We start from the raw sequence: 19,455 nt of genomic DNA, 5'->3' as shown, positions 1-19,455 counted from the left end.
AGACAAGGAAGGGAGAAAAATATAATTCTTTTACACACACATATATGTGTATACATATATTCCAAAATATATAAATACACCTGAACGGTTTGTCCAATGTTACTTGTGTGTGTGTGTGTGTGTGTGTGTGTGTTTCTGCCTTCTGTTCAATAAAAAAGCTATTAGTTAATGCCAAGGTATTTATTCCACTACTGTAAACTTAGGGTAATAGTGATCTTTTGGTTGTTTTCTTAGTTCAAAGGCATATTTTTTCTTTTGTGTTCTATGTCATAGTTAAGGATCCATTTTCAAATCTAAGGTCTTAAAGATTACCTGTTATGGTTTCATTCTTGAACTGTCATTGATCTACTTTGAGCTATATTTTTTTATCCTATCTCTCTTATCTTTAATTTTTAAAACTTTTTTGAGATTAAAATAAAATTACATTATTTCTCACCTTTCAATTTCTTTTTACACTCCCTTCCATCTATCCTTCCATCTACATTTTTCTCATTTCTCTTATTTTGAGACAGGATCTCAAGTTCCCAGTCTGACCTTAAATTTAGTATGTAGCCGAGGCTGCCCGTGAATTTCTTCTGCTACCACCTACCATGTATTGAGAATACAAACATGAACAACCTTGCTCAGTTTGCACAGTGCTGGGAATACAACCCAAGATCTTACGAATGTTTATGTTATACAATGTATGTTTATGGCATATCAACATTCTACCAGCTAAGCTACATTCATACCCTGCTTTGTCTACCTGTTGCATGAGAGTCAATCAGCTCTTTTGGAATCTGTGAGTAGATATTTTTCATCACATTAAAAATTTTTTTCAAGGATGAGATATGTAGAAGCAGAACTATCCAGCACACAGTGAGTTTAAATCTAACCTGCGCAAGCAAAGACACTATTTAAAAACCAAAACCAAAAACAGGAGGCACATTTTTAAAAACCAGGAAAAAGTCGTATTTAATGTTTACCTAAAAATGCACATATAATGTATGTTAGTATAGGTGTACATATAAACATAACTGACATGAAGTTATGCCACTAGAGGTGAAAATGCCATGAAAAAATTAAAGTCCAAGTGCAGGGTATAAACATTTCTCTTCGCATTGTGGTCAGGAGACCCTCCCCTCCAATATAACAGAGGCTTTTGCTGTTTCCTTTGGTTGCCTCACAGAATTTGATGACAGGATCCTATTACTCAAGACACCACATATTTCAGGCTCAAGACATGAAAGAATCTAGAACTGTCCTTGGAAGCCTCTTCCCTAAAGACTAACTCTCTCTCTCTCTCTCTCTCTCTCTCTCTCTCTCTCTCTCTCTCTTTTCTCATTTAACTAGTTTTAATGGGTCTCAAAATTCCGTGACAGATTTTTGGTCAAGTTGTGTCCATTAAAAAGTACTGATTTTGAAAACTAATAACTTAAAACTGCCACATACACACAGAGGTCCAGGAAACATTCTTTTCTTCTGAAGGTTTTAGGATGCATTGTTATCATTAACCAGTATTTTACTATTAAACTTAAATTGCAAATTGAGACAAACAGTTCTGAGACCATTCTTTCACCACTGATTAAGACAAAGAAAACAAACAAACAAGATTAACTCTCACAGTACCCAAAGGTGCTATGAAAGCTGTCAAGGGAGAAAAGCAATTCACTGTCCTACCCAGCCACAAAACCTATGAACCATAACAACGACCAGGATGGATGGTATATCCTATGGTACATTAATGGCTTTTTGTATCTTGGAGGTAACCAACACCTACCCAATAAAATGTAAAGGCTGCTCCGGAATAGTAAATTCATGCCTGCTACCATAAACCTAGCTAACTTCCTGTGGCTGGTAAGGTCATGGACCCTGAAAGACAGCCTACTCTTGCCATTTGCTAAACAAGTGTAATTTCTACCTGCATTCTGAATACTTGTCCTTATATTCACAGATAAGTGTAGCTGTCGATCTGCATCAAAGAAATCAAAGAAGCTTCTTCTTTCTTTTTCTTTTTCTTTTCCCTTTGTGTGTGTGTGTGGTTTTTGGAGACAGGGTTTCAATGCATAGCCCTGGCTGTCCTGGAAATCATTCCGTGGACCAGAATGTCTCAGATTCACAGAACTCTGTCTGCCTCTGCCTCCCAAGTGTTGGGATTAAAGGTGTATGCCACCATCACCTTTCAAAGAAGCTTCTTTTTCACAAAAGATAGAGACTATAACAGAAGTCCACAACTGGACAAAATCTAGAGAACAAGCGACCATGTGGAGCCCACCCCAACTGATATATATAAGACTGCACTTATACCCAAGGCTCAGGGAACATGGTAGGACAGGGGAAAGGAAGCTTGTAAGAGCCAGAGGATCAGAATATCTGCTATGAGATAGTGAGTTCCATACATATGACTAGAAAGCTACACCATAAAATCTCAACAATGTGGTCGCCTAAGCAAGGCCTATACAATGACAACACCAGTTAAAAACAATATGTGTAGTCCCACCCCTAGATGAAGAGCTATGTGTGCTTAGCGGATGCTGAGGGGGGACTCAGCTTCTCCACAGACAATGCCCAGCAGGTTATCCAATCCCAAGCGGTCAGGCCTGAGCACATACATATACAAGCAACACTAATAGACTCAGCAGTTTGTATTTATATATGTGTTTATATACAGATATATAGACTAGGTTGACAGGGAACTGGGGAACAATAGTAGGTGTTGGAGGGAAGAGAGCATGGCATAGAAAGTATGTAAATACAGCACTCATGTATGACATTGTCAAAAATATAATGAAATAAATGTAAGTAAAAACAATAAAACAGGCAAACAAAATAAACAGAGAGAGAAAAAGAAGGAAGGAAAAAAGAAATAAAAAGGAAAAAGAAAGATTGAAAGCTCATGAGGCCTCAACCCTACACAAAGAACTATAAAAACCTAAGGGATGCTAATGATGGGAAAACCAGTCTCCCCAGGGAACAGCATGCCAGTTGGTTATGTACTAACAAATGGTCAGCCCTTAAGTCATATATACAAGTAGTAGTATTCAGACTGAGCCGGTATTTAAGTATTAAGAAATGTAGACACATAATTAGTATACGAGTATATTAGAAATATATATACACGCATGTATGTATATATGTCAATATCAATATCAACAACTAATTTTAAAAATGTGCCATGAATCTGAAAGAGAGCAAGGACGGGTATATGGAAAGGCTTGGATGGAAGATAGGAAAAAAGGACATGATATTTTTTATAGTTTCAAAAGTAATTCTTAAAAAGAAAAAGGACGGGGCTTGAGAGATGGCTCAGTGGTTAAGAGTGCTTTCTGCTCTTCCAAAGGACCACGGTTCAATTCCCAACACCCACATGGCAGTTCACAACTGTTTGTGATGCCAATTTCAAGGGATCTGACATCATCACATCAAATGCACATAAAATAAAAATTAAATAAATTATTAAATAGAATAAAATGTCTTTAAAAAAGTTAAAAAAAAAGAAAAAGGACTATACAGACAGAGCAAAGAATACTTGAGCATATAGCATGCTGCTAAAAAAAAATAAAAGTTCTGCTACTAACAATAATAAAATTTAAAAATTAAATATTTGCCATGGTATAAAGACTGAGAAATTAACTGAATGAAAGATAGTAAAGTCTAGGAGCTGAAAAGATGGCCCAGCAACTAAGAGCTCCTGTTGTTCTGCAGAGGACCACAGTTAGGTTCGCAACACCCACATTAGGCAGCTGAAACAACCTGTAACTACAGCTCCAAAAGATCTGACACTCTCTTCTTACCTCCGAGGGCTAAACATACAAGCACAGGAACACAGACAATTAAATAAATATATTTTAAAAGACATCATTATAAAGTCTATCCTGAAAACTATCAAACAGCGCTTAGAAGAAGACATAATTATTATTTATGCAGATTAAATGTCTTCTCTGGAGAAGCCATTTCCTCCTCTGGGCAGCAAGAGTGCAGAAGGTTCTCCAGCATCATATGACACACAATGCCCCATTTACCAACAACAAGCTACTCAAGCACCCTTCTGAGGACCTTGAGAGATGAAACTATGGTAGCAATATTTTCCTAGTGTTCTCTGAGTTATTTGAAACCCATTCTAGCATTCAGGACCTTATACACTGCCTCAAACAGTGAGAGTATTCAGATCTCTCCTATCAAGGCACATCCATGGCTTGTGTCTGAGAAGTTTCACTCATCTAACACTAAGAATGAGAAACCACAGACTCAGCCAGACTGCTTGTGAAAGCACAGGGATACCTGGTAACTGGTTCGTTCCTGAGACCTCAAGAGACTGCAGGGCAGGCAGGGTGAGAAGCAGATCCTGTTCTGCTGTGCTGAGTTCCAGCCTGCACACAGAACACTTGGTGACAGAGGTCTTATTCAGCTCCAGAGCTGGGTGGATGCTTTCAAGAAAGCCATTGCTGTTGGACAAGCAGAGCTCAATATTCTGTGAAGCTGAGAAGACTTCCATTAGGACCCCGAGCAGTGCTTGGTCTGCTGGGCCCATGTCAGCCACTGCAACTTCCAACTTAGGGATCTTGTGTGGCTTGGGTGAGAGTTTCCAATAGCCAGAATTTATTTTGGGTAGATGGCTATGTTGGTTATTCATGTTATTGAAAAAACTGTATACATTCTCTTGATTTTTAGCTAATTTTTCGCCCATTGCTTCATATGTTCAAAGGCAGATGCATAGTCCTCATCTATAGTTGGTGGCTGTAATGTTTCATAACACTTTTTCATGACTGAATAACCTACATTAGGTGACATTTTATTTCCATTCATGGAGACTTTTATACTCGCCAACAGTAATAGGCTTTCTGGGTGGTCCCTAAAGTACTGGAAATTCAATACTTTTAAAGCCAGTTTTCTCCCTCGAAGGAATTGCAAAATCAATGGAGAACATGCAGAAACCGTGTTACTTTCATAAGCAAAGTTTAGAGCAAGTCTTAATAAATTTTCTGAAAAATTTGAAGACAAAGCTTCAGGAGAAAAGTGCCACAACTCTTTAATAGACTGTGTTATAAAGGAAGGTTCTGGTCCATGCTTTACATGATCCTCTTCTTCAGACATGTTCTCCAGCGACTCTTTCTCATCCACCAACTGAAGCAAATGAGACACAACTTCTGGCCCTGCCTTTGATGAAGGGTGGCTGGAGACATATTTCAAAAAGTTGTTGTAGGTGGTCAGAGCCTTCAGGGGTGAGTTAATTTGTCTCAAATAATGAATTCCGAGATCTTGGTCTTCCTGTCTGTCTGAACCCAGGAGTTCAGTCAGCCTCATGGCAGCAAGAAATTCTTGGAAGAGAGGACTTAAAAACAGGTAGACTGGTCTCAGTCTCTGGGCAGTGAATTTGCTCATCAAGCAGGTGGTCAGGTCTTCATCTTCATCCACTCCAGCCTCTGTGAGGTCATCAATGTTGAACTCAAAGCATGAAGAAAAACGCCCGCTCAAGGCCAGCTGCCCACATGAGGACACAGTGGCCTTGAGGGCCTCAGCTGCAGCTTTGTACTTTAAGGACAGGTACTTCATATAGGACTTGAAAACTGCCACATCATGAAAGGGCTGGTCAGAAGGATTTTGAAACCAATCAGTACAGACTGCTGCTACGAAGAGAGGAGTTTTGTGAATTCCCCGTAAATCCTCATTCTTTCTGAAATAAACCATAAACTCTTGCAGAACTGTTATACTTTGTGAGAAGACCTTCCGTAATACAGAGACTGTATTATAGAAAGGAAATTCTTTGATCTCTAGAATTGTATCTAGGTATGGATGGATGGACCTGGCCCTGTTTGTATGGACAGCGATCAATAAGCAGGTTAGTGACAAGTAGTTTTTTGTAATCAGTGTCTCTAGGGATTGGGGGAGTGAGTCCATCCTATTATAGTCATCCAACAGGAACAGCACCTGGTATTTTAACTGCTGGATGCTGCTGCTTAGGCATGCTTCATTAACACAGCCTCCTGCCTATAGAAGTTGGGCACACATGATGCTGGCCAGACCCTGGTCTGGTCTGATGGAACTAAGGGAGAGGTAGAAGACCAGCTGGAACCTGTTCAACAGGGGACAGCACCCTGATGCCCAGAGAAAAGCTATTTTCTTCAGGAAGGTGGTCTTCCCACTGCCAGCTTCCCCCTCCACACACATGACTGAGCTGAGATTAGCAAAGACCTCTGGGATTGTCAGGGCCCCTTGCACTGGCCTGCTGATGTGTTTTGCAATGATGGACACATCACAGCCAAGCAAGTGGTCAGTGCCTTGGCTAGAGCACACCTCTGGCAAATTCATGTGGCGGAAAGTGGCTTTGGTGTAGGTGCCTCGCAGCTGCTCACTCAGACTCTTTGCCTCTTGAAACCACTGGGCTTCCCTCAGAGCCAAGCCTGTGGAGAGAAGGGAGGCAGAGGAAGATGTACCTTCACACCTCTTTGATTGCTTTGCTTGTCTGCTAAGAGTGGATTAGGACTCTCCTCTCCTTCCCATGACCCCCCTCCATACCCTAAGACCCTCTCATCTTTCCATAGCATCAGTGTGGGGTACTATGTCTATTCCTCTCATTTCACAGGGACTTGGATATCCTGGCACCCTAATTTCCCTTTAGAATCTCAGGAGACCAGCCGGCTGCACGATGCCTTTAACACTGGCTGCTTTGGATCTGGCATGAGGACTGCTGTCTGTAGTCCTGCATTCACCCTCAAGATGCCACAGGAGCGCTCTCTCACCCACAGCTCCCTTCATTTCAGTGCTCTCCTCTAGGAGCTCCTTGGACAATTATAAACACACTTTCCTGTCCAATGTGCAAATACACAGAATCCCATGTGCTTTCAAGTTCTTACCGGCCTTGGTAAGATGAAGGTAAGAAGAACTTGAAACCGGGATGAACTGGGTCCTCATGATTGCTTTCACTTGTGATTTCCTTGAAAGAGAAATCCTTTATTAAATTAAAATTTACATGATAGTGAGACATTACTTTATCATTGAGAACCCAATGTCTTCTAGACTTCACTCTGTTTGTGGCATGTATCTTACCAACTGAACAACATTTCTAGCCCTTGCAATGTCATTTTGAAATTCGCAAATACTGTACACATATCACTTCAACCCAGAGTTGATTATCTTTTCAGTTTTCAACCTTTTTTCTTTATTTTTTTTCCGATTTGTTTGCTGTCGGTTTTTTTGTTTTGTTTTGTTTTTAGAGATGGGGTTTTATAGTATAATCCAGGCTAATCTTGAACTCACAGCCATCTCCTTGCCTCAACTTCCAGAATGCTATATTGTAGACATGAGCCATGATTCCCAGATTTGCTTTTCCTTTGTGAGAAGGCAATAATAGCACACCTACCAAACAACTACAGCCTGCAGCAGTTGGTATGCCCATTGAATTTGTAGTTGTGTCTTCTGTTGAAAAAATAGATTTCCTGATTTACTACTTGGCATTTGGTTTGGTTCACAAAGCACATTCATGGGCCAGAAGTATGTCTCAGTCCTAGAGTGGTTGCCTAGCACAAAAGGGTCTTGGTTTAAATACAAGAAACAACATCAGAAGTCAAATCAGCTGGACATGAGTGCAGACAGTTGGAACCATAACATTTTTAAGGCCAAGGCAGAGATCAGAAGTTCCAGGTCAGGTTAGGCTACACAGAAAATTCAAGATCAGCCTAAGCTGAAAATCTGAAAAACTGTCTCAAGCAAAAGTCCAAGTAAGGAAAATGACACATTTGTTTAAGGTTCTAAAGTTCTAGCAGAAAGTCTAGCCTACTGCCCTGCAGGAAAAAGGCAGATGGACTGTTTAGTCTACGTTTTAATCAAGTCAAGTCTAAAAGGGTCTCAAGCGTCTGAATCTTCTGGGAGAAGGGCTCACTGTTCACTGTGAAGCCCCATCTATAGCTATCATGTGACAGTTGCTTCTTAGAGTCTCATGGACTCTATCTAATTATGATACATTTACAGTTGACAATCACAGCTCAACCCCACAATGATGTGTTGCTGAGTCAGAGAAGGGTCAGGGCTTATTACCATGGCTTCCAGAAGTGCATGGTGGCTCTCAAGGGCTGTAATCACTTCTGCAGAGGACTTCAAGTTTTGAAGAAATACACAACTATGCAAAGAAGATAAAAGTCATGAAATGGTTCCATGCAGTTAAGTGTCTGTATTAGCTTTATGGAGAACATGAAGATTCAGGACCAAGAGTGAAACAGAAAGTGACATTTTCAGTGACTCTGTCAATCTTGCATCCTGTATAACCTTCAGTCTCTGGGTCCCAATAATGATGCATGTGGTTTGTAAAGTAATGGTGAGGATATTGGGGGAGTGTGTTGAGGTGAGAACAGAGTTAGTTCCCGTCTGTGAAACCAGCTAAAACAATCAGAAAGAATAGAAAATAGTGACACAGCACTGTTGGTGCAGAGGCAAGAGGATAACTAGGGCTCGCTGGATGCTAACAGGTTCAGAGAGAGACCCTGCTTCAAGGGAACAAGAGGTTGACATAAAGGAGAGGAGACTCCCTGTCTCCCTTTGGCCCCATGTAGAACACATATTGCACACACAAACAAACATTACCTAAGTGAAAAAGGTAAAAATAAATATAAATTCACAGATTAAAATATGAGAAATCTCTATAGAGTCATGGAAAAAGAACAACAAGGGACATTAAAAGATACTAAACAAAGTGTACAATTAAGAATTTAGTTAACAGTAATTTTTAACCATTTCAACTATTGTCAAACTGTCAGAAACAAACCCACAAGATCCAAGTGTGCCAACTACATGAAATTCACATTAAGATAAAAACATAGATATCACACAAATAAAATTTTAAGGTAGATATCCAGAGCTTAGAGATGGCAGAGTTGGCAAATGCTTGCTGGGCAAACATGGAGACTGGGCTCAGAGCTCCAGCACCTGTGTAATAGCGAGGCAATAGGGACAGTGTAATCTTAGTGCCGGAGAAGGAGAGACAGGAAGACTGTAGGGGCTCACTAACCAGCCAGTAAGTCTCATTGGCCAGCTCCAGGCTTAATGAGAGACCTGTCTCACAAAATAAGTTGGACAGAACTACAGACCTATTTCTTAATACACAGAGCATGTTGCTTTCAGGATAGAGAGGAGCTGACTCAGAATTTCCTCCCTGCTGTCTCCCTGTCACAGTACTGGAAGAGGTTTTTCAGTCTGCTGAGGGAGGAAGGCCACCTGCATTCTACAACATCACCATCATGTCAGACAAGATGAGGCCAATGGTGAAGAGTGACCTGAATCTTTGGGGATAACCAACTGCTTTTGAATTGGACTTGAGGCTGTTTCACAGATGCTCTGAACCTGGTCAATCTTGGTGTGGTGGTGCAGGCCTGTAAATCTCAGCACTTGGGTCTCAAAGACAGGTGGACCTCTGGGTCAAAGGCCAGACTGATCTACATAGCAAAGTCAGAACAGAAAGGGCAACACAGTGAGACCCTATTTCAAAAAGGCAAAAAGAAAGAAAACAAAAACCTAAATTAAATCTGGTCAAAAGCACATGGCCCAGAAACTCTCTAAAGGTCTTAGCAGGAAAGGGTCTAAGAATGCTATCTGGCTTAATGGACATCCTGTCAAAATTCCTTCTAAATATTTATGTTCCTATGCAACGAATGCTGCTGCTTTGATCCTTGGCTACATAAACTTCTCACTGTAGTACAGAGAATAATTGGTTATTGAGTGTTCAGCTATACATGAGACATCTATGTCAACCTCACAGCAAGGCTCTGGGAGCATCTGATGGCACAGCCATATCCATCGGAAACAGCAAAACTCATGAAGCCTGCACAGCTGTTTGACACAGCTCTAGCAAAGAAGAGCCAAATGCTGCAATCATTTTCATTCTTTCCCTCTTTTGTAGGTTTTTAGGATCTATGCGTTTTATTTGGGGGGGGGGATCCTTTCTGCATTATGATTTTTTTTTCTGTCTTTTCCCAAGAAAATTATGTCTGAGTTATTTCCTTTTATGAAAATTAACATTATCTGGCCACTGTTTTGAAGGTTTCCTTATGCTTTGGAGAACACTGAGTACAGATTAGCATGTAAGCTAGAAATTATTTCATGAAGCCGTTACTACAGGAATCTTTTGTGGATATCTTCCCTTAAGCAAACTCAAACAGTATAATTGGTACAGGGGAAACAAACACAGCTGACAAGCTCTGACTGGCCAGAAAACCAGGTAACAGACTCAAGGCCTCCCTTTACAATAGGCTTAGAACTCTCTGAAAATGTAGTTTACAGATAGGGGGTCATACAGGGTACACCCCTGGAGGAAGAGGACTGAGTAAATAAGACAGATTGACTAAAATAACTTGTTCCTACTTTATAGTGTAGATGATGACACAAGTAGTCAAAGGAGTTGTGTATTAATATTTGTTCTTCATTAAAAAGAAGTTCAGGTGTTTTCTGTTTGTCTGAAGTGCCTTAAATCTACAAATACCACCAGCCTAAAAGCAGGATGTTATATAAGAAATGTGTTTGCTTTGGATAAGATAATCTTTAGATTCTGTAACTTGGAGTTATAAGGCTTATAATAAAGATAAATTTGCTCTGTTTATATTTTCTAATCATGACTAAAGTTGTAACACTTCGTAATGAAAAATCAAACAAATCTTCTGTACTTCTTGGACATGTTAGTCTGTCATTAGTCTGTCTTTGTTCTCTGAAACCTGTGTAATAAAGAAGCAATCTCATTGCTAGTCAATCAGAACTGCAAAATTCCCCTGAGCACCTCTCCTGACTCACTCCTCTCTCCCTCGCCAATTATCTCCTCTGCACACCACTCTCTGTTGCTCTCGTTCATCCATAAGCCCTGATCAAAGTGCAGAGCTTTCTGAGCCCCGGTTTGGAAGCCATTTCTTTTTTAAAAAGTATTTTATTCCTTGGAAATCACAGATGTGTGTACAATGTATGTGGATTATATCAACCCCCACTGCCTTTCTTCAGTTTCCCCAGACTCCTCCTAAAGTCAGGTCGCCTCCCAGCTTCATATCCTCTTTTAACTGAATTCAATTAGTGCTGCTCATGGGTGAGTGGACACGGGGCCATCCAGCAGAGCTCAGGAAACCTCACGGCCCAAGGCTGAACAAGTGTCAACAGCTCCCCTCCTACAGGTGGGGCTTGGCTTGGCTGGATTTGGGGCAGGCTTGTATGGATAGGCAACCACAGCAACTGTGAGTTCCTGAGGGAAGGACCCTGCTGTGCACAAAACAAGACAAACCCAAGCTGTCCTCTACAGCCTCTGCCTCTTCTGACCTCTTGGGCCCCTCTTCTGCAATGGCCCCTGAGTTTGGGAGGAGGAAGTGTACCCTTAGGAATGAGCACACCCTGTCACTCACTGTCTCCACTTTGACCTTGTTGTAAGTCTCTGGAATTCTGTTCTTGTTAAGGTCTGAATTTATGTTCATTCCAGACTCCCATTAGCAACTGAGAGCCCTGGAGTGTCCCAGAGAGACACTTGGAAGAAAGGATATGGTCATTGTTGCCAATTGTAAGTTTACATCTTGCTGTTGTCTATCTAAACAAAAGCTGGGGCTAAAGAGATGGCTCAGTGTTCAAGAGCTCTGGATGCCCTTCCAGAAAGCCAGAGCTCAATTCCCAGCACCCACATGGCTGCTCACAACTGTCTATAACTCCTGCTCCATGGGATCTGACTTCCTCACACATGCAGATGAAACACCAATGTATAAAATAAAAATGAATAAGGTAAAACAAAACAAAACTTGGGTGTGGTGGAACATGCCTGTCATCCAGCACTTGGGAGGGGGAGGCAGCAGGATAAGAGTTTAAGGCCATCCTCCCTAAACACTGAGTTTGAGGCCATCCCGAGTTATCTGGCACTCTGTCTCAAACACCCCTCTACCAGCTGACCAGCCCCCCAACAAACATAGCAGGCAAGCCAATCAATTATGGTAGCACATGGCTGTGCATCATGAGAGTAAGGCAAGAAGATGTGAGTTCAAGGGAAATCTGAGCTATACTGCAAATCAAGATCAGCTACACAGTAAATTTTTTAATTTTTTTTTTCTGAAACAGGTTTTCTCTGTGTCACCCTGGATTCCTGGAACTCACTCTGTAGACATACTAGGATTCTGTCTTAAACAATGTGAGGGCTGGAGCAGTAGTTCAGTGGCAAAGTGCTGCTTCTCACTCATGACATTCTGGATTCAACCTTCTGTCCCCTTCCACACAAACACAACAGACATAGAACTAAAACAAAAAGAAGCAACAAACAACTGAAGAAGAACAGGCAAAGTTGAAGGTTCATGTAGATGTGTGTGTGCTTTTGTTTGGTAAAAGGACTGTGAGCTGAAAATCAGGACTGTGTTTGCCCCTGGATGAGGAGGGCAGTATCCTCAGGACAAGAGGGTGGCAAGGTGGCCTCTGAGGCATTGAGAGACCTTGACTTCTTGACTTTAGCGCTCAGATCCTAGGCTTTATTGTTATTGTCCTTTCAATCTGATACGTAAGTACAGTAGATACGCATTACGTATGCTAGTTTTAATTATAATAAAACAAAGTTTGTTGATAGATTCTAGAACAAGTTTTAAGTACAACCAAAATGTCTCCCAACTTGCCACACAGGGTTTAAGAAGAAGACCCTGACATTCTCAACTATTTTCTACATACTCCTAAAGAAAAAAGAAAAAAAGTGAGGCCTGAAAATGTCTCAGTGGGAGAACAGTCACTACTCCTGTGGAGGACTCAGGCTTGCTTCCCAAAACCCATATCAGGCAGTTCACAGCCTCCTGTAACTCAGTTCTAGGATATTTGATGCTCTCCCGTTCTGACCTCTGTGGGTACCAGGCATGTAAGCAGTGCACATATATACATGCAGACAAAACACCCAAAAATCAAATACTTTAAAAAGTAAGTAAGAGAAAAAGAAAAAAGTGACCACTGCTGTCACTCATCTTCTAGCTTCAAAATGAAATGGATCATCTATCTTTGTATTTATTTATTTATTTATGGCAAGGATAAGTCTTGCTATATATCCCTGGGCTGGCACAAAACATATGATTTTAGAAGGAAGAGAACTAAGAAGAGCTATAGAGAGATAAGAGAATGTAATGGGAGGATGGTGGTGAGCATGATTGTAGTAAACTGTAATATATATAACATATGTAAAACATAATGTGTGTATATATATATATATATGCAATGTTATTGTATGTATTAATGCACACTAAGAAAACATTTTTAAGGAATATTTTAAGTGATTCAGATACTATTAGCATCCTATCTCAAGTCCAGATGGTTATTTAAACCTTTACATTTAAATGTTAATAATTAAACTTAAATCAATTTAGAGCACTTTTATGTATGTGTTGGATGGAAACAAAACACACTGGTGGAATGGAACACAGATTGCAGAGGCATCAACAGTTGCAGATTTTCCTGCCTTCCAAGGGAAACTGGATCAAAAGACTCTTATTTCTTAATAACAAGTGCTGGATTTTAAAACAGATCAACTTTAGGATAATTCATATCAAAGCATTTAATATAAAACAAAACGAGGTTTTTCTTCATGCAGCTTCCTGAGAGCTAGGACTTCATGTGTCAACCACCTTGCCCAGAAATACCCACTTTTCAATCTGCGCATATTGATATTTAGCTTTGAAAATTCTAATTACTACACAATAACAAATTTCATTTTGCAAGTGGACCTTTCTATGGTTTTCTTATGTAGAAGAGGAATAAAAATACATTTGAAGACTGACAGAAAAGGGGTGAGAGTAGCTCTATTGTAAAGTGATTGCCAGGCATGCTCAAACAAGTGCTTCTACCACCAACACTGGAAAAAGAAAACCACTGGGGAAATCTTAGACATTAGAAATAGAAAACTGTAAAGCATTCTAAAAGGAGGTGAAAAGAAAAACTAGTTTGTACTCAAAAGAATCAGAAGGACCTAGAACTGGCAGATATGATGTGGCCTCTGCAGTGGGCTTAGGTGGCTGAGGCAGGAGGATCATGAAATCAAGTCCTACTAGATAGAATTGTTATGACAGTCTGTGCTACACAGATCCTGTTTTTAAAAGTGTGTATAAAGATCCAACAAAAACTAAGATCTTACTATAATGAGAAAAAAAGCTAGACAGGGAGAGTATCAAGGGGGGAAAGGAATGAAGATAGAAGAATGACCCCTTCACAGTAGGAACCAAAGAGTGAGCAGACACTACTCACAGATAACAAACCTGGACAGTGAGGGAATAACAGATGAAGTGAGTTTAAAGTCAAGAGAATTCACTTTGCTCACTTTGGGAAAAACTTGGTGTGGTCTGCTAATGGGTCATCAACTTCCTCCCACTTCTCCATACATCCTCCACAGGAAAAACACCGGACAAGGTCCTTTTTGCCTAGGAAAAGGAAATGGGGTCAGCTCAACAGCACATACACCTGTCAACTCACGAATTCGACTCCAGATTTCACTAGTGAAATCCTGCTTGCTCCTCCAGTTGGATTATGTGGCAATACCACGCACAGGAGGCAAGAGTTCACACAGGACTCTTGGTCCTTCCGTGGTCTGGTCAGCAACAGTCAGCAACAGTCGCTGAAGGTTCCTGTGCACCGTGTGCTTTGATGAAACTTCTCCTAAACCATCATCCTGAAAGATTTGCCATTAGGATCTGGAGTAGGAGCTCCGTGAGAGCAGAGATTTCTGTCTGTTCTGGACAATGATGACTTACGGGACATTCACAGACATAGGCAACCAACAAGCAATTGCTTACTGAGGAAATCAGAAGAATATATTTGTATCTGGGGCAGGATGGAAGAGCAAACTTAGAAGCCTCTATGCAAGGCAGGTTATGAAGAATCCTTGTCTCTCCTCACATTATTGCCAGCTCTACTCCTCTAGAAATAGGAGCACATCATCCGTGACACTCAGGCAAGGCTGGCAAGAGAAGACAATGCATTAAGACCAGGTGGTGAGTTTAGTGCCAGTGGAATAGGCCTGTCAGATGAAGTGACCTCAGGATCCCTAAGCTCAGAGGCTGAGCACCAAGGGAACTATGGAAAACTGAAGTTCTTATGAGGCCCCAAAGTGATCTATGACAAACGAAAATAAAGAAAAGTGCAATTCCAGGATTAGATATGTGGCAGACACAAAATTCTGAGTCAGATGCTAAAGAGATGCTCAGCATAAAGAGCACTGGCTGCTCTTGCAAAGGAGTCAGGTTTGTTTCCAGCACCACATGCTGGCAAACGGCAACTATACCTCCAGTTCCAGGATCCAATACCCTGTCTAGCCTCTGAGGGCACCAGGCAGACATATGGCACCCATACTTACATTCAGGCAACACTCACACACAGAAACATACAAATAAAGGGGAAAAACCTGACTGACCTGTGTAGAAAAGGCCTGCTTTGACGAGAGCTTCAACAGTCTCAGGTGACTTGTGGGGCCAGTCCTTAAAAGTCTCCTTCCTCAAGTCTTCATTAGCAAAGATGCTGTCATTGCAGTAAGCTTGGGGAAAAGATGTGGGTGAGAAGAGCAGGCTTTGAAAACAAAGTTCAAGTTAGGTTTGTGTATAGGTGGGAATGATGTCATGATCTGTACTTGTGTCAGAATAATTGAGGGTGGTTAGAAGAGCGAGAAGAAATAAGAGGTACAAGAAAGACCATGTTAGAACTGCTGGAGCAGAGTGGCAAACACTGGGGTATTCCATTCATTCTATTAATTTCTGTGCATGGTCACTGTGTTAAAGTGTAACTTAAGACTATCCTTTGGTCATCTAGAATCAGGATACAACAAAATCAAGACAGGATTCCTGTTTTCAGGTCAGTGTGAAGATTTGAGAAAGGTCATTTCTCCTGTGGCTTTCTTAAAAACAGTCATTTTGATGGCTTGCTCTTTGAGATCACCACACTGGGAAGATCACTCATCCTGGCTCTGGGCCACTGGTCTTCTCTACACTGTGAAGACTTGAAAATTAAACTGTCCCAACCTTGGTCTGATAAGTTTCTCAAGATGAAAGCCTGCTGTGTTCACACATAATCCTAGATTCCCCCCTTTTTTCCCTTTTACTTTAAGTATTTCTTTGGCATTTGGAATACTACACTTTAATTTAAACAGAAAAATATTTTTAGAGTCTAAAACTTTTTATTTTATTGACTTTTGACTTCTATTAAGCCACAATGTCATAGCAAATAAATTCTGTTTTTCTCTTTTTTTCAACAATGTATCCTATGTATATATATTTTTTAAATTTTATTAATTACATTTTATTCACTTTGTATTCCCCCCTTGAACCCCACCCTCCTCCCCTCCCAATCCCACCTTCCCTCCCCCTTCTCATGCCCCACTCATGCCCTTCCACAAGTCCACTGATAGGGAAGGTCTTCCTCTCCTTCCTTCTGATCCTAGTGTATCAGATCTCATCAGGAGTGGCTGCATTGTCTTCCTCTATAGCCTGGTAAGGATGTTCCCCACTCAGGGGAAGGTGATCAAAGAGCACCTACTAAAATCTGCACACCTAAAGAAACTAATCAAGAGGTAGGACTCTGGCTATAATGCTCAATCTCCATCCCGAAAGGCAAAGAGGATGGATATCAGAAAAAGAAGAAAACAGAAAACATGTTAGGAGCCTGCCACAAAGGGCCTCTGAAAGGCTCTGCCCTGCAGACTATCAAAGCAGATGCTGAGACTTATGGCCAACTGTTGGGCAGAGTGCATGAAATCTTATGAAAGAAGTGGGAAATAGTAAGATCTGGAGAGGACAGGAACTCCACGAGAAGAGCAACAGAACCAAAAAATCTGAGCACAGGGGTCTTTCCTGTGACTCATACTCCAACCAAGTACCATGCATGGAGATAACCTAGAACCCCTGCACAGATGTAGCCCATGGCAGTTCAGTGTCCAAATGGGTTCCATAGTAATGGGAACAGGGACTGCCTCTGACATGAACTGATTGGCCTACTCTACTGTTTTTCTTAGTTCTCACAGGTATGTTTCTCTGGTTGGAGCAGGCTGGCACTTGTGTTTCTTTGGCTTCCTTCTTTATCTGATAATTTCCTTCACCTATATTAGGAAGCTGTCTCAGGACTTAGAGTTCTGTGTGTGTTCATGTGTGTGTAGGTATACGTGCAGGTATATTGTTCAGATATCTGTGGAAGTCAGAGGACAACCTTCACTGTGTCTCCCTTGTTGTGAGGGGCTTTCACTTTTCTGGTGTGGTTGAAGATCCCCAGGATTCCATCTTTCCCTGCTTCCCCAGCCCTGAGATTACAAATGCACAACAGTAACATCTGGCTTTGTCACATGGTTTCTGGAGACAGAATGCAAAGCTTCGTGTTTGCAAGGAAAGCACCCTGCACTTACTGCCCATCCCTGACCCTTAGAGTTCCTAATCAGATAAATACTTTCAGTCATTCTCTTCCTGCTCATGACTTGCTTCTTTAATAAAAAAGAGCATGCTGGGTAACACTGTAGACTCTTCCAGTTTTGCTGTGGTAGAATTCATGATCACACCTTTTTGACAGCCCATTCCCCATGGTGACAATATCACTTTTTTTGTAGGCTCTTGCATATGTGGCCAAAGAAACAGCTCTGCGTTCAAAGACCAAGAGAATAAACATTGTCTGCATCTTCTTTTTCCGTTTGTGTTTGTTATTTAGCAAGTTACTGGAATACAGTGTTTCCAGTGAGAAGGATGCCATCTCTCTCTCTCTCTCTCTCTCTCTCTCTCTCTCTCTCTCTCTCTCTTTCCCTCTCTCGCTCTCTTGGTATATGTGTATGTGTTTGTGTGTGTGTGTGTGTGTGTGTGTGTGTGTGTACTCACTTGATTATGAATGTGTGTTGAGTGTTTTGCCTACAGGAAGCATATATGTATACCACAGGTTGGCTGGAGCCCCAGGTGGACAGAGAGGATGTTACATCCCCTCGAGATGAAGTTAGAAATTGTTGTAAGCGACTACCTTGGAGACACTTTGAACTGAAACTGAGTCCTTAGCAAGAACAACAAATACTCATAACATCTGAGGCATCCCTTCACCCTCATGCTCATTTGGGGAAGGAGGCACAATGCTTTGCCATGTAGGCTAAGCTAAGCTATCCTTAAACTCATCATATTTCTGCCTCAGCTTTTTTAGTGCTGGGATTACAGGCATGGACCTCTATACTTGGCAGTAACCTCATTCAACTTATACTGGCCTCTAACCTGTTATCATAGTCCTACCTGGCCATGGATACCTCATTCCACCTTCCAAGAGCAGGAAATATAGGGAGAAGCACACTCATATGACCATAGAATTCTTACTCTATTATGACTGTTTTCACCTGTCCACTACCCCATGTTCCCATGTCTCTGACCTCTGCTGGGACTGAACTCAGAGCCTGTCCTACTTGCTGTATGGATGCCCTACAACTGAGCTAGATTCCTAACGTTAAGGTTTTGTTTTCCTTTGGATGCTGGCATGAAACACAAGGACCTTGTTCATTCTAGACAAGTGAGTAATATCCTTAAGCCTGTCACATCATTTTAATGTGAATTTTCCTTAATTTCTTAACAGCACACTATGTCACTTAAGAATGTTTTGGGGGACTGGAAATGTAGCTCAGTTGGTAGCATGCTCTCCTAGCTTTCAGGAAGTACTCAGTTCCATCACCAGTACCCAAGAAGCTCTGTCTCAGCACTCAGCAGGAGAAACAAATGTTCAAAATTCATTTGCATTTGAGGCCAGCCTGGAACAGGAGAGATGCTCAAAAATGCTTCCAAAACATGTTATCCAAAATGTTAGCCTTTTTAAAGAAGCATCCATGACAGTGCCCACCCTACCACACTTAGCTGTGTTTACCTATGGTAAACAGTAAGCCAGTTCATGGCTCCACGGTACAGATGCTTGCTGCTGAGCCCGACAAACTTTTAATTAATCCCTGGACCCTCATGGAAGAAGGAGAGAAGCAACTCCTATGTTGTCCTCTGGCTTCCGACCTTCACACATGGACCCATGCATACACATATACATTATGGAAATAACTGAGTGTAAATCGGGTTTTATTTTCCTTTGTTTTAGAGACAGATTTTCTTTGTGTAGACTTGTCTGTCCTGGACTTGCTTTGTAGACCAGCCAGGTTTCAAACACAAAGATCCACCTGCCTCTGCCTCCCTGAGTGCTGGGATTACAGGTATGTGCCACAGTGACTGGCTGGGTGTCAATTTTTAAAAACTTTACTTTTAAGGATTCACTTATTTTTATTTTTGTTGTAGGTATTCTGTCTGCATGTTTGGCTGTACCACATGTGTGCAGTAGCCAAGGAGGTCAGAGGACAGTATTGGATCCTCTGGAACTAGACTTGCAGAGTTGTCAGCTACTATAGGGTGCTGGGAACATAACCTAAGTCCTTCCCAGGAGCACAAGTACATTAACTGCTCAGCCGTCTCTCCCAGCCATAAAGTTAAAAAAAACACAAAACAAACCAAAGTCATTCCATGATGGAGAAATCACTTA

The 19,455-nt window shown here is 41.3% G+C and overlaps 1 pseudogene; it reads right to left on the bottom strand.

Moving 5' to 3' along the window:
• Positions 1–19,455, bottom strand: part of LOC132654818 (baculoviral IAP repeat-containing protein 1a-like) — a 67,221-nt pseudogene that overhangs the window by 15,430 nt on the left and 32,336 nt on the right.

Source organism: Meriones unguiculatus, chromosome 6 (assembly GCF_030254825.1).
Source record: "Meriones unguiculatus strain TT.TT164.6M chromosome 6, Bangor_MerUng_6.1, whole genome shotgun sequence".
Taxonomy (NCBI): Eukaryota; Metazoa; Chordata; class Mammalia; order Rodentia; family Muridae; genus Meriones; species Meriones unguiculatus.
Note: the sequence above shows the minus strand (reverse complement) of the source record. Positions and strands in the feature narration are given on the sequence as shown.